At 41.5% G+C, this 27822-nt stretch overlaps 1 protein-coding gene across 10 annotated transcripts in view; it reads left to right on the forward strand.

Annotated features, from left to right (window-relative positions):
* TRIM2 (tripartite motif containing 2) overlaps nucleotides 1-27822 on the forward strand; it is a 109758-nt gene that overhangs the window by 13413 nt on the left and 68523 nt on the right. For 2 of the 10 annotated variants that reach the window (XM_045018351.1, XM_045018365.1), the window contains exon 1: nucleotides 19521-19669. The exons of 1 other annotated variant lie outside the window; for it this stretch is intronic. The gene's annotated coding sequence lies outside the window, so the exon portion shown is untranslated. Of the gene's footprint in view, nucleotides 1-9223; nucleotides 9357-19501; nucleotides 19670-21283; nucleotides 21404-21481; nucleotides 21954-27822 lie in introns of those variants that run through there. 7 more of the 10 variants (XM_045018354.1, XM_045018353.1, XM_045018359.1 and 4 more) reach the window with 7 other exon arrangements.

Below are 27822 nucleotides of genomic sequence, written 5' to 3' on the forward strand. Positions count from 1 at the left end.
ACATAGGGAAATAGATTCAATTAGTGTAATGACCCAACCATTCCCAGTCTCTGTTTAAGCCTGAGTTAATTGTATCTAATTTGCATATTAATTCGAGTTCAGCAGTCTCTCTTTGGAGTCTGTTTTTGAAGTTTTTTTGTTGCAAAATTGCCACCTTCAAGTCTGTCACTGAGTGGTTAGAGAGATTGAAGTGTTCTCCCACTGGTTTTTGAATGTTATGATTCCTGATGTCAGATTTGTATCCATTTATTCTTTTGCGTAGAGACTGTCCGGTTTGGCCAATGTACATTGCAGAGGGGCATTGCTGGCACATGATGGCATATATCACGTTGGTAGATGTGCAGGTGAACGAGCCCCTGATGGCGTGGCTGATGTGATTAGGTCCTATGATGGTGTCACTTGAATAGATATGTGGACAGAGCTGGCATCGGGCTTTGTTGCAAGGATAGGTTCCTGGGTTAGTCTTTATGTTGTATGGTGTGCGGTTGCTGGTGAGTATTTGCTTCAGGTTTGCTCCTGTTCTTTTTGTGGATACAGACTAACACGGCTGCTACGCTGAAACCACTCATTTGTGTGGTTTTAAATTATGCTTTGTGCAGATCCATGTCTCTCTTCTTCAGTCCATTAATCTAAGCTTTTACCTCCTATGTAACACCAGCAGATTCAAAAATGCTATCCATTAGGCACCATCCTATATAAAAGTGCCAAAGGGCTGAGTGCAAATCAAGCTTCCATCCTGGTTGACTTGTGCTGTCTGGTATCTTTTACCTCTCCTATCTGTGACCAAGAAATACAGCATAAAAACTACTAAATTAATTCAAGCAGCTCTCATAACCCTGGTAATTTCCAGAGCAGCAGCTTTTACTTTGTCAAACACCATTAGACTGTCTCTTGGCCTGAACTCTCTGTACCTTTCATATACAGCTGGAGTCAAACAGCAATTAAAAGAAGAGTAATTAATTCAGTGACCAGAGTAAGAAGCCTCTTTTATTTATTTAATTAATTAATTAATTAATTAAAAACATATTACATTTCAGAAACGAGTATTCATGTTCATAAGGAATTGAGGCTTGGTTTATGCACCCAGCTTATGTTGATATAACTACATCACTTAAGGGTGTGACACACTTATACCGACCTAACTCCTGGTGTAGACAGCACTTTGTTGGCGGGAGGGCTTCTCCTGTTGACACAGCTATTGCCTCTCAGGGAGGTGGAGGACCTGCCTAAGTAATGTCTTTACTAAGGTTATGGCTACACTTGCATTTCAAAGCGCTGCTGCGGCAGCGCTTTGAAGCGCTAAGTGTAGTCAAAGCGCCAGCGCTGGGAGAGAGCTCTCCCAGCGCTGTCCGTACTCCACCTCCCTGTGGGGAATAACGTACAGCGCTGGGAGCCGCGCTCCCAGCGCTGGGGCTTTGACCACACTGGCGCTTTGCAGCGCCGCAATTTGCAGCGCTGGAGAGGGTGTGTTTTCACACCCTGCTGCAGCGCTGCAAATTTGCAAGTGTAGCCATGGCCTCAGTGCTACAGCAGTGTAGAAGAGCCCAGAGAAACACACAAACAAACAAATAGGAATTCTGATGGCATGCTGCTTACCTAACAGATGGACAACTGGAAAGAGGTCAAACGTGGTTCTGCTTTACAATTGAGTATATTCCACATACACAAGCAGAAGTGAAGTCTGTAGGTTATAGTATATTCATAAGGTAGGGATGCTGAGTACACAGGCCAGGAAGAATGACTGAGCATGCTCCAGACAGGAGGCTCGGAAGCTAAAATGTGATTGTTTAAAGTGAATTGGTTAGAGAGCCAGCAAAAGAGACAGGATCTGCACAGAGAGCCTGTTAGTTGTGAAGAGACAATGAGTTGCAGGTTCGGGGGGGAATCTAACATCTGTGTGTGTGTGCGTGTGTGTGTGTGTGTGTTAGTTAAAAAAGCAGTGTAAGTGAGACTGACTATAACTGGTGTTACTGAAAATACAAGCAAAATTGTAAAGCATTTAGAGTCAGATTATAACTGAGATTTTATTTCAACCTTTCTCCTCCTGCATATGCCCAGATGATCTCTACTAATATAGACATACAGCTCACACTTCTTTTGCATTTTTTAAAGGTTTGCTTTAATCTGGCAAAAATAAATAAATCAACTTGCTTAAGACTTTTCAGGCTAGGCAATATTTAAAAACACATTAAACATAACCCAGTGATAAAATTTGCAAAAAAGCCATCTAGGCATCTTAATTTTCAGTTTAAAAACTAATAAATTGAATTACAACTGCCCTCAGATTAAAAGCAAAATTAAATACCATGCGTTTTATTTCCATTCTTGTCCTTTGTATTTCATTTTTAAAATATAGATGTACAGCAGTTAAATGTTTTCTTGTGAGAATATATTGTATTTTCACAACTAGTAACTGTATCATTAAACATACAATCTTTGACAAATGATTTTAATGGAGAATTTGTTTAAAATGCACCTAAAAAATTGCAACTATTACTAGTAGCTTTCAAAAATTTTTAAGGAATTAAAAAAATTATTTAGTTTTTCATATAAATGAGACAGTGTTTAGTAGAACATAGTCTTATCAGTCTGCATTAGTTTGGTCATTATTATTGGATTTAATAGACGTGGGTAGGAATTTATGACAGAATAGTTCCGTGATTCTTCACTGATCCACTAATTCTTTGTGTCATTCCCTGTTATAAGAATTAATGGACCTTTGGTTGCTCAGTCTGCTGATATGGCCTGATCTCTAATTTTCAGGTTCTTTATATATTCAATTATTTGATAAATTACTGTGCAAGTATTTTCAACCCTGTTTTTTAGAACGTGTCTGTGCTGCAACTATAATCTGACACAACATGGTGAAAAGTTGTATTACAGATAGATCTCGCCAGGTCACAATAAGTGGATTTAGACCCTGTATAGGCCAAAGCTTTATTCTGACCTTAGGGACACAGTTTGGTCCCAGTTAATATGTAACTGGGTCAAGAGACAATTATCTTTTGACTGAATTCTGTTAGTTGGCTACAATTGTAGTGTAGGTGAGGCCCTAATTTGTGGAAATCTCCATATTGTTGTTTCATGTCTGACGTTGAACTTAATTTTCTTCCATTCCTTACACAGCTTTTAAAATAGGGGTTTGCCTGGCACACTAGGATGGCTCTGTTCATATTTAAGTAAATGATTGTCCTTTGTTACAGCCAGGTGATTCCAGTTAAAATGTTTAATTATTTACATGTGTCCACATGCTAGGTAACTAGCACATTTTTTCCCTTCTTTGATAACAAACTAGGGGGGCCTTAGAAGTATACTGATTATAGTGTTTTGCTGATAATGCCCTCAGGGATGTTAGTCCCAGCTAGGGGAGAGGGGAGGACGACGGAAATGGAGCTCCCCTTCCCTGCACTGAGCAGTCGGCGCTGGGTCAGATCAAGCCCCACAAACTTCCCCTCGCTGGAGGAAGTTCTGCATTGTCGGGGGGAGGGGTGGTGGTGTCTGGGTACGGGGTGGGGGGGTATTTGAGGCTCAGCAGGGGGTTGGGTGCAGCGGGGAGTCAGGATGCACAGGGTTTGGGCGGACAGGGGGAGCAACACCCTGTACAGTGACCCTTCCCTGCACCCATGCACCCAGAGCTCCCTCTGCATCAGGAGCCCTCCGACACCCAGAATCCCCCCACCCGAGCCCCCCAAACCGCTAGCCTGCTGAGCCTCACCCCCTGCATCAGGGCCCCCACACACACAGACCCTCACCCCACTGAGCCCCAACCAGCTACACCCTGCTCATCCACCAAGCCCCACTCCCCCAACCCAACCCACTGAGTCCTAATTTGCACTCCCCTTCAGAATCATTTCCCCACACCCAGACCCCACACCAACCTACCCACACCCAGATTGCATTACACAGAACCCTGGTACTCTTGAGGGAATTCTGCACCAAAAAATTAAAATTCTGCAAACTTCTGCCTATTTTAATTGTCAAAATAATACAGAAACACAATAACAATATAACCATACCATTTTCATTTATTTTGGTAATTTATTTCAAAATACTTGTCAACAAATAATTAAAAATGGTGTGATTATGTTGTGTAATTTTGACAAAATATACAGAATTTTAAAATTATTGTGTGCGGAATATTTAGGTGCAGAATTCCCTCAGGAGTAACAGATGTATATAGCTATAATACATCCATGCTTGGATGCCTAAAGAGGAGGTTGTGGCAAAAAATAATTTGCTAAATGAAAGGGAATGGGGGAACATTTTCTTTTTTCATATGAGGCCTGAGAAGATACAGGCACATCCCCAGAGTCTTACGTGGCACTTGCTGTACTTTGGGAGGTATCATAAGGGGGTTAAATATTTTCATAATAGGTAGTTCTCTCTTGAATTAGGAAATGGTCCAAAGGTTCTATGTTCAAAATACACATGATCTGAACTGAGACTCATCCCAGTTTTCCATTGATTGTGATCCCATATTTCAGTACACTGAATCTGCATGTGATCTCCTTTTCAGTTTCTGCCATGTGCCTTTGTTTTCTTCTACAAAATAAAAATAATCAAATCACTTCACTTCTGGAGTTCCTTCCCCCCGAGTTCTTTAGTTGTAAAGAAGTAACTTCTGACCCACTTTACAGTTGAAAGCATGCCAATAAAATGTTAAACTACAAACTGTGCTTTGTTCAGCATGGGCAACCTGAAAAGAAAAGTACTGAGTTATATGCATGACAGGCGAGATTTAAACCATGAGGATTTAAACCGAGATTTAAACTGAGGTGAGGCCTGGATTGGGCTGAGGTCTGGGAATACAAGGGAAATGATACTGAAGTGGGGTTGCAGTCTGAGAAGAGGGCACAGGGGAACAGTGAGGCAGGCTGGACTGAGGCCTGGAAACAGGAAAGGGAGACTCTGGTGAAGACTAAGGAGGGAGTAGAGTTAAACTGCATGTTCTGAGGTCTGGGAAGGGGTAAAAAAAATAGGTGAAACTAGATTAAACCCGAAGGCCTGGAAGGGGTGTAGAATGAGGTTTTTAGGATTTTAACCAAATATTTTTTGTTTCAGTTGCAGAAAACCAAAATATTTTCTTTTTTTATTGAGAAATTAAACAATTTTTATGACAGTTTTTTTTCTTTAAAAAATGTCCATTTAATCAAAAAGCCAATTTCAAATGAGAAAATATTTAAACAAAAAAAAAGCTCAGATTTAAAGGTTTGCACTAGTGGTTGCTGCCATGGGGTCAGTAGCTTTCAGATCACGTGTTTAAAGAGTGATATCTTCCAGGGGACTCAGCAGAGGCTTAGCCAGTAAAAACACAAGCACCCAGTCCACACTTGAGCTTACACTGTTGGTAGCACCAGCAACAAATTTCCTCAGGTAGACAAGGCCCTAAGGACAAGGAGCCAAATTCATCCTTGGCATAACTCCATTGGTGTTGAAGGAATTCTACTGAGAATGAATTTTCCTGAAGAGTGAGCCTTTTCAGCATAGTCCACTCAATCAGCTCATTCTTGCACTCTCCTTTGTTTCTTTATTTGTGGCTACATTGCATTAGCATCTTAAAGAAATTGCCATGGAAATCAGAGATGAGATAGCTACAAACTGTCTGTTCATAGCTATTCACAGGTCTGCCACAAACTCAGGTACAGTGTTTGTGCACCTTACACAAATCCATCGCAGATATTTGTTGCCAGTCCCTACCCCTAATATCTAATAGTAGAAGAGAATAAGCAACATATGCCGAATGGATGAGAGGGAGATAAGCAAATACATAAAATAGTTATGTATGGAACAATTATATATAGGTATAATTTTTTATATTGCTTTGTAATTACATAAATAAATATCAATTTCTACAACTGTCCCTGTCATAAACAGTTAAGGGTTAAGGTTTTTGTCTACCTGTAAAGGGTTAACAAGCAGTACCTGTGGACACCTGACCAGAGGACCAATGAGGGACAAGATTATTTTCAAATCCGTAGAGGGAAGTTTTTTTCCCCTGTTCTTTGTTTTCTTAGAGAGTATCTCTTGGGTATTAAGAGAGTCCAGACATCTTAATCAAGTCCTCCCAGGTTTCTGCAACAAATTCTTCTATTCAAGCTAGTGAGTATTAGCAAGGAACTAGTATTTTTATACTTTTATTTCTGTATTTGAATTCTGTGTTTTGTTATAGAATTTCTTTAAGTCTGTACTGTATTGCTTTTACTGAGAAAGAAAGGAGGGGGAATTCTCTCCAGAGATTAATAAGTTAGACCCTGTATTGTTCCACCTTGGTTACAGAGACAGGGACTTTTCTTTTTTTATTCTTTAATAAATTCTTTTCTATTAAGGACTTGGTTGGTCTTTCCTTGGGTGGATTCTCAGGGAAAGAGGAGGGGGAGGTATCCCTCTGCAGTTAGATCCCAGTGTCTCTCCTAGGAAAAGGGAGGGGGGAGGAAGCAGGGGGGAATGGTTTATTTCTCCTGGGTATAAGAACTCCATGGATTTGGGGCTCTTGGGATCCCCTAGGATTTTGGGGAAGGATTGTGTCCCAATCCACGTAACTGATTGGGTGGTGGCAGTTTTACCAGATCTAAACTAGGATTTTAGTTTAGAGGGAAACCAGTGCAGGTCCCCATTTAGAACCCAACAGCTTTAAGTGGGGGTGAGACCTATGACAGTCCCTCATCCACCTCCCTCTGCTGCCCCTCCCCAACTCAGCTATGACCCATTTCTTGTAAGTATTGTGGCAGAAGTGGCTCATGCAAATGGATTTGAAGGAATCATAGAATATCAGGGTTGGAAGGGACCTCAGGAGATCATCTAGTCCAACCCCCTGCTCAAAGCAGGACCAAACCCCAGAGAGATTTTTGCCCCAGTTCCCTAAATGGCCCCTTCAAGGATCAAACTCACACCACTGGGTTGAGCAGGCCCATGCTCAAACCACTGAGCTATCTGTGTCTTCTAGATCTGTTCTAGGAGGGTATTTCATTCACAAGAGGCAGGGTGAAATGAAAAAGTTTGTGGGAGGAGTAAACAAGTACGCAACATTCAAGACCAACACTTTTGGAGGAGTGGAAAAGACGGGGACAATGCAAGAAGTAGAGGGGATAAATGGGGAAGGACAGAGTTGTGAAGGGCTTTGAAGGTTACAACAAAAATCTTGAGCTTGTTATGGGTGGAGGGATTACAACAAAGAGGGTGATGTGGTCAGAATGATGAGCAAAGATGATCTTAGTAGCTGCTTTTCTAAGGATGAGATAGGAACAATATGTGCATTAGGGAGGCCAGAGCAAGGGAAGCTGTACTAACCAAAACTAGAGATGATGAGGGTGTAGATGATGATGTTAGCTGACTGGACAGAAAAGAAAGGGTGGGTTGTAAAACTGTTATGAGGAAGAAGCAGTAAGATTTTATCACAGCCTGGTTGTGTGGGCCTGGTGAAATGATGATGATGACAAAAATAACAGAGCATAGAGATAGTGGAGAGGACAGAGCTGGATTAGGGACCCAGCTACTGAGTCATGTGATTGCACCAGAATCCCAGTGTTCATTTAAAAAAAAAGATTCTATTCCTCCTGATTGTGAAGGAAAATGAAAATGTGACTCAAGCTTATCTGATGCAGTGACTGTGCCTGAGTCTGCAGATAACATTAACACCTCATTGAGAAAGATAGGGTAGTTCACACCTCTCAGAGCTATTGTTTCAGGCTAACACTCACCTTCCTGGGGGACTCCACTCCCCCACCTAAGCAAATATGCTCTGGCTGCTGGAGTAAATGCTGGGGGACCCTGCTGCCACCCCAACTGTCCCGGTGGGATAGGGGACTCCTAATGCTATCCTTATTGTTCCCGAGATTCAGAAGGGCCTGCTGCGAGACTGAGGGGAGAAGGCCCTCTTGGGAAGGGAATGGTGGGCCATGGCTCTGGCAGAGGGTCCTGAGGGTGGAGCCTCAAGGGACCCTGTATCATGGTGTGAATAGGGCAGTGGATTACCTAATCTGACCCTGAACAAGGAATTTGAAGGAAAGATCAGGAGATCAGATGGAGCTAGGTTAAATTACAATTGACAAGACATCTGGGAGGAGATATTCAAATAACAGTCTAAAATATGTGATTGGATGGAGGGAGAAAGGTGAGGAGTGGAAGGGCATAACTGAGTCATTGACACAAAAGTGTTAGAAGAAGTTGCATACTACCTAGTCATAGAATAAGAGGGTAACTAAGACCATAGCCTGTGGCACAACCATGGAGAGTGGCAGACACTCTGGAGGAGATGTTGAAGGCTCAATTAATCAGAAAGGTAAGAGGAGAACCAGGTGAAAGCCAACGGAGCACTTGATTTTTAAGAAGTGATGTTCTGCTGGTTTTGGGTGAGGCTGGAGTATAGAGCTTGAGATTTAGCCAGGAAGAGGTCGTTAGAGACTTGATGAGACCAAGGTGGTAGCATGAATAAAGGACCAAAAGGGCTTGGTATTTAGGGTGACGAGATGCCCCAAATATCAGGACTTTCCCTATAAAATCGGGACAGTCCCGATATTTGGGGCTTTTTAAAATATGGGCTCCTATTACTCCCACCCTGTCCTGATTTTTCACACTTGCTGTCTGGTCATCCTACTGTTATTGAGGACAAGGGAGAGGAAAGAGATTAGAGTGACGCTGAGGGAGGTTAGGGGAATGAAGAGGGCCACAAGGGCAGTGTGAGGTGTTAGACAGCAAGTGAAGACCCCTGTCAGGGGAAAGAAGGTGATAGAAGGAGAGTATGCTGGGAAGGGGTGAGAGGAGGAAGATCACAGTGAATTTTGTCAATTCTTTTCTCTGGAAACATCTGTAAGAGTGTGGGCAAGAGAAAAAAAATTTCTACAGTGAACATGGGCCACAGCTGTGCTCCTAGTGTTTTTTATTGATCTAAAAGCAGGACCAGGCTAAATGCAATGCAGATGCCTGTGAGATTTCTAAAAATGATTATATATAAGTGAAGCAAATGTGTTTTTCCTGAAATGGCTTATTGATTCCCCCCCACCCCTTCTGCTCTAAGCCTTTTTCTGGTTAGTTGTAAACAGCACAGCACTCATTGTTTCTTCCTAGTCAGCTCCTCTTACTCCCCTACTTTCCCCTTCTTAAGAATGAAACACAATATCTTAAACAAACAGAACCTGTAGAGGCTAATCATTGGCTCACATTGTCCCCTGATACTGCAGTCCTGCCTCTTTGGCTTGTGCTGACAAGCTGTTTATGTTTTTGCAAGGCCACCCTTTAACTCAGCCGCCTGATGACCATAATGGGACCAATTGTCTGAATGCTGCAGGGAACTGAATCTCCTGATCACAGAGACTGTATTTCAGCCTCTGATGCTCCTGAATGGACATTATGGAACGCTAGTAAGTAGGTTTCTAACTGTGCCATTATAGGTTTTATCATGGGGCTATGGATAATTCTCATTTAGCAGAACTAGTAAGAAATTGCAATTCAGATGTGCAGTTGTTAAAATAAATTATATCCTTCTGTATAAAGTGAAAGAACAGCTGCTTTGTATTCAAAGTACAGTCTATTTAATTTCAAATGAGAATGAAATCTTCCTGGATAAAACAGGGAGATAACAGGATGAAGTTAATGGGACACAAGCTATTTAAACTTGCTTTGTGGTGTGTGTGTGTGTGTGTGTTGTTGTGTTGTTTTTTTTTGGTGGGGAGCACTGTTTAAACTATATGGGGCTTAAGTTATCAGCATCTAGTTCTCTATCACAAATTTACAATATTGTGGCAGTTTTTGTAGTCATAAATACAGGACTTCAGAAAAGTGTGAAAGAGTTGGATATGAGATACTGTAAAATTAATGCTCTATAAAAGTGCTGAAAGGTGTTGTATTCTAAGATATATTCCTACTAACTAAAAAAAGGATCCAGGCTCAGCAATTTTAACATTCTTTGCTGTTATGAAATGTGCGCAGTTCCATGAACCCAGAGACCTCAGAGTGGGGATGGGTTTAGCATTCTGGATCTCCAAGTGTATCTTTTCTGGTTTTCAATATGCTAAAAAATAATCCTTAGTGCTTAGCCAGTTCTTTACATCTTTAAAGTGTTCTGAAAAGATTAACTAGTTACTCCTAAAAAACCCTTGTGAGGTAAATATTCTCATCCCTTTAGAAACAAGTACAGACCAACACTCTCTGAACTTTAGATGAGCCTGCATCTGGATTTAAGTTTGTGGCTTGAACCCATATGTAAATGTAGAAAACTGAGACACAGTGGGTATACATCTACACAACATTTTGGGGTGAGCAGAAGCAAGCTCCCAGCCTCGGTAGACAGGCTTGGGCTAATGCTCTAAAAATAGCTGCATAGATAAAGCTTTGAAGTTGTGGCTTGGCATGGAGGGGTTCTGAACCAAGCTACAGCCTGAGCCATAACTGAAAGTGTTGCCTATACAGTTGTTTTTTGGAGCACTAGGTGAAGTGCACTAGCCTGTGTCTCAGAAGTTTACTCCCACTCACTCCAAAATGCTCTGTAGACACAGAAGTGCTGGAACGATTTGTATAGTGGGGGTGCTGAGAGCCAATGAACCAAACTGTAAATCCTGTAGAAGATGGAAACCACTTCAAGCCAGGGGGTGCAGCAACACCCCCGCAGCCCTAGTTCCAGCACCTATGTGTAAAGATACCCAATGGTGCTAAATGACTTTCCAAGGCCACACAGCAAGTCATTGCAAAAGCAAGTATTACAACTTAGACTGGCTCTCCGTCTGGTACTTAGTTCACTAGAGTAGTCTCTCTCTTTTTTTGCAAAATCCCATCAGATAGCAGAATTTGAAGTGATGATGAGTGAACCTCAGAGGTTGGGTTTGGTTAAGAGAAACACCCACATGTTTGGCTACTTATCCAAATGACACAAACTTCAGATCTGCAGTGGGCTGGAAACCTCAGGAGAGCAGATTCCTGCAATATTTTTAGTGCTTCCTTTATCTGGTCTGGCTGGAAATATTCCATATATCACACTGACAGCACTTAATACTTCCAGGATAGCCTTTCCTGCTGCCTTTTAGCTTTTCCTCTTTCAGTCACCACTTTGAAACTGGAAGTGCAGAGATCTGCAGAACAAAGATCAATTCGGGTTTTGGGTAAAAGGTTTCCAAGCAAGAAAGACTCTTTTATTGTAAATTAATATGTTCACCATATTTAAAACTAACCATTTTTTAGCCAGAGGTCAGAAGTACTTTTACTTTGTTTGATTTAAATGATTATGAAGTTTGAGTCACAAACCAACCAGTACAAGGACGTTCTCAAGGAAGGCTGGGGGTCCAGTTCTCACTAGTTTGGCCTGCAGTAAAGCTTTCCTAACTAGCCAGCTGAAAAGTCACCTAATGTGGGAGATTCTCTAGGGATTGTAGCATCAGCATATAGCCGTCTTTGCCGTACTACTTGGATTCTGTGCTATGACAGCTTGACCATACCTCAGAATCAGGCCTGCCACCTTTAGCTCAGGTTCTTCGTACTCTTCCATGTGGCATTTAAGATTACTCAATGCAAGGAGCTTGGGTTGTGCAGGGTCATCTAAGCTTCAATATTTATGTAAAATAGTGGCTAAATTACTATTAATTTAATTAAATATAAACCCTTGTTTAAAATAAAAATTATCAAATTGTGGGCTACCATCTCATTTAGTATGTTTTAGCTGGATGTGATCTGACATTCAAGAAACTAGGCTTTATTGTTGAAATGCTAAAGCAAATATTAACTCAGGTACATGGAATGAGCCATTATAATAGGCAAACCAATGCTAACTACAGAAATAAGGTGTTTCTATGTCAGGCTAGCTATTGTACGGCATATGTTTTGACATGATTCCATCTAAGCAGTGCTTAGATATTGCAGCTTGAATAGCAGGCTTGATACAAATATGAAAATGGTTTTTTGTTGTTGTTGTTGTGGATAAGTTAAAGCACCTGGACACGGACCCCATTGTTTTGCTTATTCCTAATAATATATAAGCTCATTGTATTGTGTCTGACTATTGAAAGAAATGCTGTGTGTATCTGGAGTGCAGCACAACATGGCTTGCTCAATAGGGGCTAATTGTACTTGTTTAATTTACCTCAGTCTAAAGAGACAGCAGATTAAAATGGATTTCTTTGTCTATCTCCCTTACAGGGAGATAATTTTCCAGATATATTCAAAGAGATTGATAAATCAGAGCATTGCACCAACATCCGCCATAAAAAGAGCTGACCACGGTGTACCACATATCATCCTTAGATGATAGACACTCTGTGAAAACAAAGCATGTAACAAATATTAATGAACTGAGCCTTAAAATACCCTATAAAGTCTATAACTGTTATCAATCCAGTCTACAAACTGGGAAAATGAGGTGCAGAGAAGTCTGCAGCAGAGTTGAGAGTAGAATCAAACTCTCCTGCCTCCAACGGCTGTGTCTGCCACAGACCTTTCTTCTTCTGGTTCTGTATTTGCCTATAAGTACATTTGCAAGGTAGCAGCTTTTTCTGTATTGTGAATAACTCAACAATTAATGGAGAATAATAATTTGGGGTTACCGGTAACCCTGACTATTTAACTGCCACCTTCTAAATATCCTTACGAATGCCTGAATACATAGTCTGTAAAGCTGAGTCTGATCTAATACATTTCCCCCTGGCCAGCTCTTGACAAAATGAATGTCAGACCAGCTCCCAGGCTTAGAAGCCATTTTCAGTACTCTTGGAAAATGATATTCTTGTGAAGAACAGGAGGCAATTTTTAATTTGATTCGTTGGATCTAGAACTGGTGGCATGCTGAGCTCTCTCAATGTGCAGTGAAAGCAGGGATTTGAGGGTGCTCATCACCTTGCAGGACCAGCCCCTTAACGCATGCAGTGCAAGTGTTGATGGTTCATATTTTTAAACAAGACACTTTTATCCTTTTTCAGTTAAATTTAAAATCTGAGCTGGGTTGGGAGTGAAATACCTGACCTGCCCTGGTATCAAAGGATCTCATCAAAATGATCAAGGAAATACCTGACCTGCCCTGGTATCAAAGGATCTCATCAAAATGATCAAGGATAACTGGAAAATTGACTTAATGAGCGACCCAGAGAACTTTGAGTACCCAAAAGAAATAGTGCACTAAAAAAGTGACAGTCTAGGATTTCCCCAAATTTCATCCAGGACACATCAGCACTCACCTATCTGCTTTCTTTGTGCGATGCAGCAAAGTAACTAGAGAAACATAGCATGAAGAAATTTTTTTAATGGAGGGTCTGGAATAGAGGAGATGAGGCTTGCACTCATGGGAACTTCTTCCAATTGTTTGCCTGGGGTGGAAAGAGGAGGCTAGTCCTAAAATAATAGTTTGTGTTGACATTGTATTTTACAACTGCATTACAACTGTACAAGCATTAATTAATTAAGCTTCACATCTCCCTGTAAGAACTGAACATTTTGCAGATGGGGGAAACTGAGAGAGACTGGTAAAGTGACCGCAAGTCAGTGACAGAGTTCCTGATTCTCACCCATCTTGCTCATTTCTGCAGGCCATACTGTTTCTCTTACTAGTATTTTTTTGTCAATGACCTGAATCCTGCTTTCACACTGGGATTTATAGGTGTGGAAAGGATGCAGGTTCAGTCCCAATACACAACTAGCCATTGCTGAGCAAAGGAAATGTGCAGCTATATTGCACAGGATGTCAGGAATAGAATATGCTTAGGCCCTTTTATAATCCAACCACACTATCAAAAGGCACATTAGCAAGTAAGGAGTTAAATATTGGTAGTGCAGTGACTGGAAAGATAGACATTGTCCACTCAGCTCTAGTTCATAGTGCTGTATATTAGAACCAAGGAAAGGCAAATTTACTTGGAACTAACCTGAGCTTTCACTCAAGTTCAGTTAAGTTTTGAAAGCCTTTGTCTAAAATGTTTTAGTTGGCCTGAATCTGCTTTTTTCAGCCTTTAGGATTGTCTAAAATTACTTTTCTTTTCTGGATCTATGTTTCTGGTTCCTAAATGGAAACAACACAGCAGACATAGGAACATAGGAATTACTAAACTATACTGGGAATGGATGCTGCTGCTGATCAGATGGGACGTATCTTTGCCATTATAAAAAAACCTAAAGACATCCTAAGCATATGATCTTTTCTTTTTTTAAAAAAGTACTGTGTGTAGTGCTCAGCTGGCACTGATACAGCAAGAGCAGGTGGCCCTCCTTTAATTGACAGCCAATTATGCTGGCCACAAAAACAGAAGAGAGAGTCCCAAATTGGTATTCACTCTGGGCCTAATCTGAAATTGTTTGCCGGGCAAAAGTTTTTGAACAAAACTCCCCCCTTCCTCCTCAAGCAGATTCTGGTCAACAAAAACATTTTGCAATTTTGTGTCAAATTTGCTGAATTGTTGGGGGGGTGGGGTGAACAAGAAAAATTTAAATTACTCAATGACATTTTGAATGTTGTTTCAATTTTATTTTTAAAAAGGTAAAAAACATCAAATGAAATGACATTTTGTCCAACCCAACACTTTTTTTAAACCTTCTCATATCGCCGATAAATTTGAAAATCTTTTGTTTTGGGTTGACCCAAAACAATTTTTTTCTTTTCTTTTTAAGTTCAGCCACGAAACTGAAAAGTTGGCTATTCACACAGCTAAACTCCGGAGAGATGCAGCAGGGGGAAGGAGAGCAAAAGCGGTGTTATGTCATCTTTGCACTGCCTGAATTCTTGGCTCACATGGCCTCTGGCATAAATTAGAACAGTATGGGACTGCTCACACTTACAGCAGCCTCCCCAAGGCTGCCAGAACCTCCACAACACTGGCTGCTATGGCTTCTCTCCCTCCTATCTGGCTGTGCTCTGGCATGCCCCCTATGCCAGGTATTCCAAAGGGGCGGCGGGGGGGGGAAGTAGCAGCATAAGGCCACTTCTATTGGCTATACACTGCTGCTGAGCTGGAGGAATTTTCCCCATGTCCCTCTATGGCTTTGGCTACACTTGCATTTCAAAGCGCTGCCGCGGCAGCGCTTTGAAGCGCTAAGTGTAATCAAAGCGCGGCTCCCAGCGCTGGGGCTTTGACTACACTGGCGCTTTGTAGCGCCGCAATTTGCAGCGCTGCAGAGGGTGTGTTTTCACACCCTGCTGCAGCGCTGCAAATTTGTAAGTGTAGCCAAGCCCTATGACACCACAACAGTTTACAGGGGCTAGGGTGGAACCAGACTCAGTCCTCTAGTGCTCTCAGTTCCTTTTGAAATCAGCATGTTGCAGGACTGGACTCCATTAATGCAAATTAATGATAGTTCATACAGTGTTAAACACACAATACAAGGAGCAGGGGCGGCTCTAGACATTTTGCTGCCCCAAGCACGGCGGCATGCCGCGGGGGGCGCTCTGCCGGTTGCCGGTCCCGCGGCTCCGGTGGACCTCCCGCAGGCCTGCCTGCCGCCCTCCCGGCGACCGGCAGAGCGCCCCCCATGGCATGCTTGGCGTGCTGGGGCCTGGAGCCGCCTCTGACAAGGAGTCAACTTCTTCTGTGTTTAAGCCAACATAAATGGTGTAAAGTTAAAAGTTCTTTTCTTTACTGTAACTTACAGACAGCCCACTCAGGGTCTCCTCTCAGAATTTCTGTAGGAAGCAACTATCTCAATACCAGTCCCAGAAAGTAAAGTCCAGTCCCAGTATGGGTGAGTCTAAACTAGGCAGGAAATTTTATGGATGCCTCTGCTCCTTCATCCAGAAAGGAGCTTTAAAATATTACCATCTCCTTCCTCCTTGCCTGGGAGCTGGGTCAGAAGTCAGGGGAAAGCAGCAATTTAATCTCCTAGAAGAAAATGTCCGTAATTGAGCAGCCAGCTCTCTGCATTCTCTCCTGGTTCCTAATGTCTGAAAGAATTATCAAACCTGTGTTCAGGTTTTCCCCCTTGTCGCTGTTATTTCTCAGTGTGGGTATTTGAGAAACACAGGCTGTATAATGCCCATTAAGTTGTAAGACTCATGCCACCATTTGCTACATTAAATCAAATAGCTATGGGGCTCCCTTCTGTGCTGAGGCTCCCAGAACCTGAAAACACATAGATCAAACCTGATTGCCCAGGTTCTCTATCTGTTAGTCAAATGTTAAAGAATGTCTCAGTAATCTCATGGGCTGAAATTCTGCAGACTTTATTCAGAAAAAAATCCTGTTAAAATCAACAGGAGTACTGGTTGTTTATAGACTGAGACAGGACTGCAATGTGTAACACCAAGATAATATAATATCTCCTGCCATGTACTGTTCCAATTCTTTCACTTTTGTTTTAGAAACTCAACCCTCGGGCTGATCTACTCTACAAAGTTAGATTGGCTTAACTACCTGGCTCAGGGCTGTGAAAATGTAATTAAGCTGACCCTGTGCAATGTAATTCAGCTGATCTAAGCCATTGTGTAGACAGGGCTGGCTCTAGGCACCAGCAAACCAAGCACGTGCTTGGGTCGGCACATTTTCAGGAGCGGCATTCCGGCCATCTTTTTTTTAATTTTAATTTTAATTTATTTATTTTTGCTTCAGGGCAGTGCGTTGTGCATGGGGGGTGCCCTGGGGCCATGTGGCTGGGCCGGGCAGGCTTCGAGTGGGGAACACATGGGCTGGGGGCTGCCCCGCGGGGCACACGGAGCCTCCTGCAGGTGCTGCAGGGCTGGGCGAAGTGGCCTGAACCGCCCAGGGACTGCGGCAGGGCGGCCAGAAGCAGCAGCAGCAGCGGGGCCATAGAGGGCGAGGCGTCCTGCTCTCTGGGGCTCTGCTCCCTGTGGGGCTACCCTGCCCTGGCTCCTCAGCCCCCTGCCGGGGCGGTCCACTGGCTCTGCCCTCCCAGGTCCCGGCCGGTCCTGGAGGCAGGAGCCCTGGCTGGAGGGACCCTGCCCTGCTGCTTACCCCAACCCTGCCAGTGCCGGACCGGCTGGAGGTGAGGGGGGAGTGGGCAGAGTCAGCACTGGTGGCAGGGAGCCCAGGGCTGGGGCAGCAGGGGGTGTGTGTGTGGGGGGGAGAGAGAGCCTAGGGCTGGGGTGGCAGGGGGTATGGTGGGGGAGGGCACTGGTGGGGGGTGAGAGCCCAGGGCTGGGGTGGGAGGCAGCCAAAAATTTTGCTTAAGGCAGCAAAAAACCTAGAGCCGGCCCTGTGTGTAGACATCACTAGGTCAATGCATGTCTTTACTATACAACAGCGATGGAAGAACCCCTGATTGTCAATTATTGAACATTATTCAACAAATAGTTTGTGAACAAATTTCAGCCTCTGAATTGAATGTGAATATTTGTTTTACTTTCTGTAAACACTCTTTCAAATAAAAAATTGAAAGTCTGTGGAAAAATAAAAAGCGTTGGGGACACTGAGGTGAATTTACAGGTTTTACTTGAACCCGTGTTAGTGAATAAAGTCTTAAAGTATTCGGCCTATTCTAGTGAGCACCACTCTGCCATGCAAAGAATCGTTTTTCTTTGCTAACTATGAGAAGGTCAATTTAAAGGATAAAACATAATGTATGTAAAATGCCATTATTTTGGCAGGAAGAAAATCTTTTTCTGGTCTTTTATTTATGCTTCAAGTTTCCCTGTATGTAACTTTCCACAACTAATTCTTTCCTACCACTGCATTAGTAAACACTTCCCTTCTAATTCCTCCAGAGAACAGAAAGAAAGGCATGTTTGAGAGGAAAGAACCAGTAGAAAGTGAGGTGGGAAGGGAGTTTCCAAGGAAGGCCTAGACACTTGGGTGGAGGAGAAGAGGGAGTGAGAAACCAGGCAGCAAGCCTATAGCATAGTGTAGGTTGCCAACCCTCCTGGAATCACACCCTATCTCCTGGAGGCTACTAAAGCCAAATTGGGAGAATTTAGGTATTGAAAGTCCGGCAGCACAGCGGGGCTAAAGCAGGCTCGGTGCCTGCCTTGGCCCCACGCCACTCCCAGAAGTGGCTGGCATGTCCCTGCAGGCCTGGGGGGCACAGGGGGCTCCCCAACCCAGAGCCCACACTCCCTCCCATACCCCACCCCCCTGCCCCAGCCCAAGGAAAATGCATGAGGGTGGGGGAGAGTGAGCAACGGAGGGAGGGGAGATATAGTGAGTGGGGTGAGGCCTTGGAGAAGGGGCAGGGCAGGGCAGGGCAGGGCAAGGGTGTTTGGGTTTGTGTGATTAGACAATTGGCAATCCTACATAGCAGTGTCCAGGTGGGGAGTAGATATGATCGAAGATCAGTCTGGAGGCGAGAGGTTCACCAATGGCTGACTTAGGCCTGGGTGGGATATAGAGAAACTATGGGCATGTCTACACTACAAAATGATGTCAAGGTAACTTATGTCAGCATACTGCCACATTTATGTGCACCCTAGACTCCTTGTGTCGGTGGTGCATGTCCTCACCAAGAATGCTTGTATCAATTGTATTGTCAGTGTTGGGCACTGTGGGATGGCTCCTGGAGGCCAGTAACAGTCCATGTGAGCAACGCAGCGTCTACACTGGCACTGCATCATCCTGATAATGTTGACTGTGTCTCTACAACTTTTGGGGCGGTAGTGTTACTAAATTGGCATATAAAGGCACTTATGTTGGTGGGACACAAATTTAAGTGAAGATGCTTCCACAGCTAGGTCAACACAAGGCAGCTTATGTTAACCTAACCATGCAGAGTAGGCCACGCCTATGCCATATTGCATGCTGGGTAGTCAATGTGTGGTGTGATAGAGTTCTGGGGAGAAGAGAAAGAAATAAGAGAAGCATTATTTTTTCCCCATAAAAATGGTGGCCTCCAAGCAGTAAAATAAGAGCTATCAAACAGACTAAACCAATATGTTCCGGTTTTGAATATTAATGAGGCAATCTTTCATCACAGTTCTTTCTCTAGACAACCTTTAATATAAACACACTGGAGTCTTCCTTAAGAGAACATACATAATAGGTATTTCTTAATCTTGAAAAAAGCCTAAACTAGCTATATTTTCCCAGTCTTCCTTGCAAGGGAAAAAAAAAAAATCTCAGCTGACACTACAGCTTCAGACTGAAAGGGTTGATTGCATTCACTTTAATGTCTCAGTGAAAGTTTGAGACATAAGGTGGGTAAGGTAATATCTTTTATATCTCTTACTGGAAATATTTCCTCTCCCACCTTGTCTCTCTTTTATCCTAGGACCAATGCAGCTACAATAACACTGCAAATGTCAATGAAAATTTGTGAGACCATAAAAAGGGAAATCACTGAAAGTAACAATCACTGAACTTGCCCTGGACCATCACAACCAGGATGCCCTGCCTTGCCCAGCAAGCCATGCAGAAAGGAGTATGGTACTTCATCTTCTACCTACAAAATGAAATCCTTTCTGTCCTACAAATCACTACAGCAGGATCAGGGCTTTTGACTGCACCAAAAATATCTGTGCAAAGAAAACTTAAATGAAGTCACTTTATTCCATTCATTCTCTAGTCAGGAATGGGATGATTCACAGCTGCCAACTATCTCCATTTACTTTTATTTAGGTAAAATACTAACCACTTTTCAGCTCTACCCCTCCCAAAAAGCCCTTTAAGCTCAGTTTATGACAGTGGCATTTAAAGTGTGTTCTCATTAATAGCTTAAGGGTGGGGGGGACTGAACTAAAAGAGGAAAAGCTAAAATCCAGTCAGAGCCTCTTCTATATTTTGTACAGATGGTTGGTGATTTCTTGGTGTCATAGTATCTGGATATGGTAGGGCTTTTTGTTGTTGTTGGTGGTGGTGGTTTTTAATTGCAATACATTTAAAGGAGACCTTGTTTTGTTTTTGTGGGGCTGTTTTTTTTTAAATGAAATGTATTTAAATGAAATGTATTTAAAGGTTGATTAAAAAAATGTAAAGGGAAAAAAGGGGAGAGGAGAAGGCTTGTGCTCTTTTTGATTGCTTGTTTTGCCTGATTTTTGTTGTTGTTGTGTTTTGGTTTATTTTTAGATTTGATTGGTTTTTTTACACTAGAAATTCATGTCTCATCTATATTAGAAAAGTTCATGATGACTAATGTAATTATAACATCACAAAAGATGGAAAGTTGAGCAAATGGGAGGGGGAGGAGTTTTTAGGTAGACTGTTTAAAGTGGTTTGGTTTGTTTTGTTTTGTTCACTTGCAATGTCTGATGCTTTGGAAGAAGGATGTTTCTGTTAAAGGTTTAACACTTGCCCCTTCAATTAGGATTTGAATACTGTACTCATAATACACATTCTCTAATATCCTTTGCAGGTCTTCCAGAAAAACTAGACCAGACCTTACATTCCTAATATTTCTAAGTTTAAAAACAAGCAAGGGGAAAACCCCACCTAAATCAAAAGCAACTATGCCACTTTCAAGCCGCCTTTATCCATCATAGAGTAGCAGAACTCCATTAAAAATCTTTTGCAGATTATATGTAAGCCCTAAAGTATCAGAAAATGTAGATAAGTACTCAGACTTTTGGACATATGTTAACTGAACCTTTGAGGGATTGATGATGTGGGGTAACTTTTTGAAAAATGCGTAAGTGATTCAGGCTTCTATTGACTTTGAACAGGATTTAGGTGCTTTTCAAAATTTTACTACTTTGTTGCCTTTGTAAGGGGTACCCAGCCTAATGATTGCTAGCTGCTGGGCTAACTCCTAGGGTTCCTCCATAGACTTCAGGGAGGGGTTGCCTGACCAAGGAAGACCTCCAGGTTGACCCCCAAACACTTAAAGGATGTAAGTAGATCAGTATTCACTTCCCCATTTTTAAATAATGAGCTATTTTTCCAAATTGCCAATCAGTCTGTCAGCAGACTAGCCTTTTTTTTCCTCTGGAAGGGCTACTTATGTTTATGTTGATGGGGCTGGGAGATTTGTTTACTGTTGCAGAGGGGAAAATGGGCCAATGCCTTATAAATTCATTCATGATTGTATTGATCTGCTTTTGGAGGATGCCTATAGGAACATTTAGTCCTCTGCACTCATGAGACCATTTTGGAACAGCTCATAAAGCTGGCTGTTGCTTTTCAGTCTTTGTACCTTGGATTAGTTGCAGGGCCAGTACTTGGAGAATGCAAGCAAGGCAGGCAGTATATTCCATCCAGCTTTAGCAGCAATTTTCAGCTTATGAAAAACAGATGACTTAATGCTCTGGAAGTGAAAGCGACTGACATAAGAACAGCTTTGACAGAAAATCCTGGGTTAAGAAGATTCAGCTCAAGCTAGATTGTTTTTCCTTTATTTTTATTACATCATTGGTATGGCCCCAAAGACAATCAGACATACCATTTGGAAATACAGAGGGATGAAATTTTAACTTTCGGATCTCTTCAGACTGCAGAGCTACAGGAATAAATGAAGTGAGAAGGGAGAGGGAAACTAAAAGCCTTTCCTGTGGTTTCCTGCTCAGCTGACAGCCATTTAAAAGAAGGAGAGGTAGCAGCAGCCCTCTCCTATTGTCTTTCTAAATACTGTAAGTTCTTTCACAGTTCTTTGTTACTATCCTTGTGTTAATTTGCACTCAGATATTTTCTGGAAGTGGTGAGAATCCACTCTTGGTTGCTGTGATTTTTGTCAGGGATTCTGCTGTGTGTGTGAGACAGAAGGAATCAGCTTTGTTGTTTCTCCTCTTTTTGAGCATTGTAGACAGTTAAGTATTGGCAGTTTGACACCCCTTTTGTTGATGGGCATGTCAATATGATTTTGGAAGTTTAGGTGCTGTTATCCTTTCTGGCAGAACCTTTGCTGCATTTGTGCAGAAACTGTTTGAGACTTGGCAAAAAGACAACAGCGAATGTTTTGACCAACTATGTGTGTCGAATGCTGGAAGAGTGAGCTTTTCAAAGAGAGATTGTGTGATGCTGAATAAACAGGACGTGACAAGGAAAACAAATGTCTTCTGCTACTTAATGATAAAAGAAAAAAACTGAGGCAAAGCCCAGGAGCTTCCATGTGAAACAAATGCAAAGCCATTTATTCAACAAAAGAACATGACTCTCTACACTTGACAGGACAATATCAAGGTACACTTAGGAATTTTTTAAATAGTTCTCCCCTCTTTCTTACCCCCTCCCCACCCAGTAGTTATTTAACCCTTGGAAGCTTAGAACTAAATTCCATTGCCTTACCAATTGTTCTTCATACAGACTCAGGCTAGTTTCTCATTGCAAGGTTAACTGCTGCTTGTCTGCTGATACTGATGGATCGGGATTGTTTTTTATTATTTCTCTTGATCATACAGTGCACAAGGAGCTTCAGACAATTTGTGGATGGATATAAGAGAGACCAAGGTCATGTGACAATTCTGGGCCTTATCAATTTAGATACTGTACCCTTGAATCTGATGCTTCCCAATATGAAACAAACAACCCAACCCCCTGCTCCCAAACCTTTTATCCTTGAAATAAGCTCCAGTATCAGCTTGTGAAACAAGGAAAGCTATAGCTTTGAGGTCAAACTTTCAACAGGCGCAGCAGGCAAAAACCATGTACAGGTGTACTCAGGGGCTGCTCTAGACATTTCGCCGCCCCAAGCAGGGCGGCATGCTGCGGGGGGCGCTCTGCTGGTCGCCGGGAGGGCGGCAGGCGGCTCTGGTGGACCTCCTGCAGGCGTGCCTGTGGAGGGTCCGCTGATCCCGCGGCTTTGGTGGACCTCCCGCAGGCGTGGCGACTGGCAGAGCACCCGCCGCGGCTTGCTGCCCCAAGCAAGTGCTTGGCGTGCTGGGGCCTGGAGCTGCCCCTGTGGTATACTGAACTTTCTGTGGGTAAATCAGAAGACTGAAGTGAAGATTCTAACATAGTTGCTAAATAAATACTAAAGGGATCTGTAGGGCTGGGGGATTCCCTATAGTACTACAGGGGGAGATGTAGTGGGCACTGCCCAAAAGAAAGGGGAAAGGGAGATCCCTTCCTCTCCCCCTGAAGATTCTGGAATGTGGAATTTGAGGGCAGTGGGCTACCTTTTGGGTAACCCCTTGAAGAGCTGAGAAGACAGTGTTGCCATCTGTCATAATTTTATCATGGGTCTCATAATAGTTGGCATTTTTCGTAAAGTCCCAGCTCCTGGAGTCAAGTGATTTGTATGGGAATCTCAACATATATATTTAAATGAAAGATTCTAACTCTCGTGGTTGTGGGGAAGAGCCTGAAAACATTAACCTTAAAGTCTTAAAAAATCAGAGGCAAATGAAAAGAACCCAAAATGTATTATTTTTTTTTTAATTCTCATTATTTTTAAGCCAGTATTGTGGGGTTTTTTTGGGGGGGGGCTTAAAAAACAAACAAACCCCCTCCACAACATGAATTAAATTCCTGGAGTTGGGAACACTGAGAAGAGAGCATCCAGCTACTGCTGAACACATTGGGAGAAGGTGGGGTAGAAGGCCATCTGGACTCCTGCACCAAGCTAGAGGACAGCTAAAGATAAAGAATTGCACGTCCTCTTTTCTGGGAGCACATGGCTGATTGCCCCCGCCCCCCAAAAATTGTCTGGCTCAGGCCTACTTCAAACCCCCTAAGATACACTGAAGCATTCATTGAACCCCAGCAAACCTTTTCATAAACTTCAGCAAGTTTGGGGTTTATGACAAAACCCACTGCACTCTGTCTGGTTCTGGCCTATGTTATGGGTGGTCCTCAGCTGTTTTTAAATGGAATTTTTAAACCATGATATTTGATGCTATATTCATGTGCCCTGTACTCATTTACTAATGAGAATTGGTGGTGGATAAATAGTTTTGTTCTAAATATCAACTTTTTAAATGGAAATTCTTTTCCATGAACCTTTTCCATGAATTCTTTTCCATTGCATTAATTCAGATAGTTAACTGACATTAAACAGTTTTCAGTTAGGTCCTGATTTTCAGGTGTACTAGCCATTTGTGCATGCTGCTTAGCTGTGACTGCGGTGTGAATTTTGCTGCGCACAGCTGCATGTGCATAATTTTGAAAATCAAATTCTTAAATGCCAAAAAATTACTAATTTTCTGCTCTAAACAGCACTTGCTATAATTTTTGTGCAAGTATTTTTCACTTGTTCAGTTAATACGCTAGATAGTTGTGTGTTTGCAGACTGGTTGCATGGTTTTATAGACAACAGTAATGAGGAACAGTAACTTGAGCAGACTGGAGTGATGGCTTCACTTTTTTTTAGTACTAAAATTGTGAAGGTACCAACAGAGTGTTTGTGTCTTCGAGGGGCAACTAACATAATGCTCTTCTTCCCTTTCTAAGGCTTAATCTTGTTTTGATTCACCAGCCATTTAACCCCTGGTTGTCTGGTTGCCTACCAAGCAGATCTGGTAGGAAAAATGGGTTGTAGGTTTTGGACTTAATTGGGTGAATCTGGCCAAGCTGTCTGGGGCTATTCCAGACACGGCGTGGAGGAATACTCCTGGTCTAGTGATCTCATTTTTAGCTGGATGATTGGATTGCTCTGGATGATCAGTGCTTAAAATGATCGCAAAGACATACTGGGTATGTCCTTGCCTGATCAGGAAATTTTGTTAATTCATAACAAATTTCTGACTCACTGGCTTATGTAAATATATTTCTGTTACTACTGATTCCTTCTTGGGGGAAAATAATGAGTAAAATAAACCACTTAAGTCCAGGGTGTCCTAACTCTGAGAACAGTGTCATGTGTTCCCACATGAAAGCTGAAATTTGTCCAGCTGCATGGGACTTTAAATATACACTATTTTGTGTAAACATGCTGTATTGTGTCTTGCACAAAAACAAATGCTTGATATGGTGAATTAGGATTTGTCCTTGAGCCTAATTTAAAAGGACTGTACTTAATCATTCACCAAGTTTATCAGCTCTTCAAAATAAAATATGCCTAACCTTGGGAAATTAATGTAGCTGATTAGCACTATTTGCTTATGTTTCTACAGCAGCAAAATTTTATACAGATTTGTCAGAGCAGTAAAAAGGGATATAGAGTAATTAGGGCCCAGAACTTAATTTACCTTTAAAATGATTATATTGTGGTGGGGATTAGTTCTTCTGGTTTGAATATTTTTTTAGGGAACATGCAGCACTCCATAATAAATGCAATAGCCACTAATATTGATGAATCTACATATGGATTCTAAATTCTAGTCTCTTATGCTTTGCTGGCCCTTTGGCAGAAATTAGACGTACTATTTCCAGACAAAGGCCTAATAATACCAAGCTCTCTTCATTACTAGATCTCCAAAGTGATGTGCACAGTCCTATTGCATTATTAACAATGCTTGTGCTTAAACAAGGAAGCAAGAAACATGAAGACATGACAGTTCATTCTATAGAATCACTGGAACCAGATCAATGTTTGCTAAAGGGAAGAGAAATAAAAAAGGAATTAAAGTTCATTTTCAGAATTCTAAGAAAAATGACACATAATGAAGAGAAAATAGGTCAGCTAAATACAGATTTTTAAGAGATAAAACTTGATGGTATCCTATTTAAAGCCTTCCATGTGCTTAATTTTTATCATGTAATGCTTAATATGTTTGTTTACTTATGCTTCTCTAGTTAGAACTGAGGCAACCCTGATATTTATTTTAGACAAGCCATACATGGAGTGGAGAAGCATTTAATCAGTGAACTGGTGTATATAGCTATGAAACTGTGATGCTGAGGTTCTAGTTAGATATACTTAATGGTGGTCAGTACCTGGAAATCGTGTTCTGCAGGAAATTTCAAATTGTTTGTTTCATACTGAACTGGAACAAAAAATAAAAATTTCCTGCAGAATTTCATTTTGCAATTTCCTTTAGGAAAAATTAGAAACATTTTCTTTCACCTTATTGAATTATTTTCATAGATTCCAGGGTCAGAAGGGACCATTGTGATCATCTAGTCCAGGGGTTGGCAACCTTTCAGAAGTGGTGTGCTAAGTCTTCATTTATTCACTCTAATTTAAGGTTTTGCGTGCCAGTAATACATCTAAACATTTTTAGAAGGTCTCTTTCTATAAGTCTATAATATATATCTAAAATATTGTTGTATGTAAAATACATTTTAAAAACCTTATTTACAAGAAGCTTCATTTTATATTTAAATTAAAATGCAAAGCCCCGCGGAATGGTGGCCAGGACCCGTGCAGTGTGAATGCCACTGAAAATCAGCTCATATGCTGCCTTTGGCATGCGTACCATAGGTTGCCTACCCCGATCTAGTCTGACTCCTGTATAAGACAGGCCATAGAACTTCCCCAGAATAATTCTTTTTGAATTAGAGCCTCTTAGAAACACATAGTCTTGATTTAAAAATTGCAAGTGATGGAGAATCAACCACAACATTTGGTAAATTGTCTAGTTTCAACTTCCAGCCATTGGGTGGTGGTATATCTTTCTCTGCTAGACTAAAGAGCCCATTAGCAAATATTTGTTCCTTGTGTAGGTACTGATAGCTTGATCACAGTGTATCTCTTATCTTTCTCTTTAAGTTAAATAGATTGCGCTCCTTGAGTCTATCACTATAAGGCATATTTTCTAATCATTCTTATGGCTCCAATCTTACCCTCTCCAGTTTATCAACATTCTTCTTCAATTGGCAACAGTATTGCAGAAGTGGTCGCACCAGTACCAAATACAGAGGTAACATAACCTGTCAATGCCTATTTAAGATTCCCCTGTTTATGCATCCAAAGATCACATTAGCCTTTTTGATCAGGTTGTTGCACTGGGAGCATCCACCTCAACCCCAAATCTTTTTCAGAGTCAGTTTCCCTGGATAGCATTCCCCATCCTGTAAGTATGGTCCAAGTTATTTGTTCCTAGATGTGTACATTTAGCAGTATTAAAATACATATTGTTTGTTTGCACTCAGTTTACCAAGTGGCCCAGATCACTCTGTATTGGTGACCTGTCCTCCTCATTATTTACCACTCCCCCAATTTTTGTGTCATCTGCAAACTTTATCAGTGATTTTATGTTTTCTTTCAGATCATTGATAAAAATGTTAAATAATATAGGGCCAAAACCCAATCCCTTTGGGACCAGCAAGAAATACACCTGCTCAATGATGATTCTTGATTTATAATTACATTTTGAGAACTATCCATTACACACTTAATATGAGCCATGTTAATTTTGTATCATTCCAGTTTTTTAATTAAAATGTCATGCAGTATCAAGTCAAATGCCTTATAGGAGTCTAAATATGTTACATCAACACTATTATCTTTTTCAATCCAACTTGTAATATTATCCAAAAAAAAGTTGAAATTTATTTCATTGCAAAGTTATTGACTTTTTGTTATATTATAAATTCTAATACAATAGACTATAAAAGTCAAAGTATTTTAATTATATTGTCATGACGTGATTTCCCATGTCATATCGTATTATATTATGACATAATACAATTGTCTAAATGTTTCTATTATATATTTATAAAATTGGTGTTTAATTACTTTGGCATTCTATTTCATAGATTATAATTGCAATCACCAATTTTATAGCTTTATCTGGCAATTAGTAATTACTATTAGTTGGGTAATTGGTGCTTAGTTTCTTCATTGGTAACTGTCATTAGTGGTCATTTGTAATTGATGGTTGACTTGGTAGCAGGTCATTTCCTATTGGAATCGTTATTTATTTTTATATTATAACATGACCTGCCACATCATAATAGAATAGATCATGTCTGAGAGACAGGGATCCAGCTAGCCAGGGGAGCTGGGCTGCTTGCCTGTTCACTAGTAGGTCACCCAGGCAGCTGGGGCAACAACTCCTGAATGGATGCCAAATAAGAAGGAAGAGTTGTAGTTCTAAAAACCTAGACTAGATGATGTGATGATTACAAAGGTGAATAGATGAGCAGTGATCAGCTGTATCTGTCTTAGTGCTAGTTAGCAATAGTAAAGTTAAATGAAGTGCAGCTAATTTAAGAGGGGGACTAATCT

The sequence above is a fragment of the Mauremys mutica genome, chromosome 5, assembly GCF_020497125.1.
Source record: "Mauremys mutica isolate MM-2020 ecotype Southern chromosome 5, ASM2049712v1, whole genome shotgun sequence".
Taxonomy (NCBI): domain Eukaryota; kingdom Metazoa; phylum Chordata; order Testudines; family Geoemydidae; genus Mauremys; species Mauremys mutica.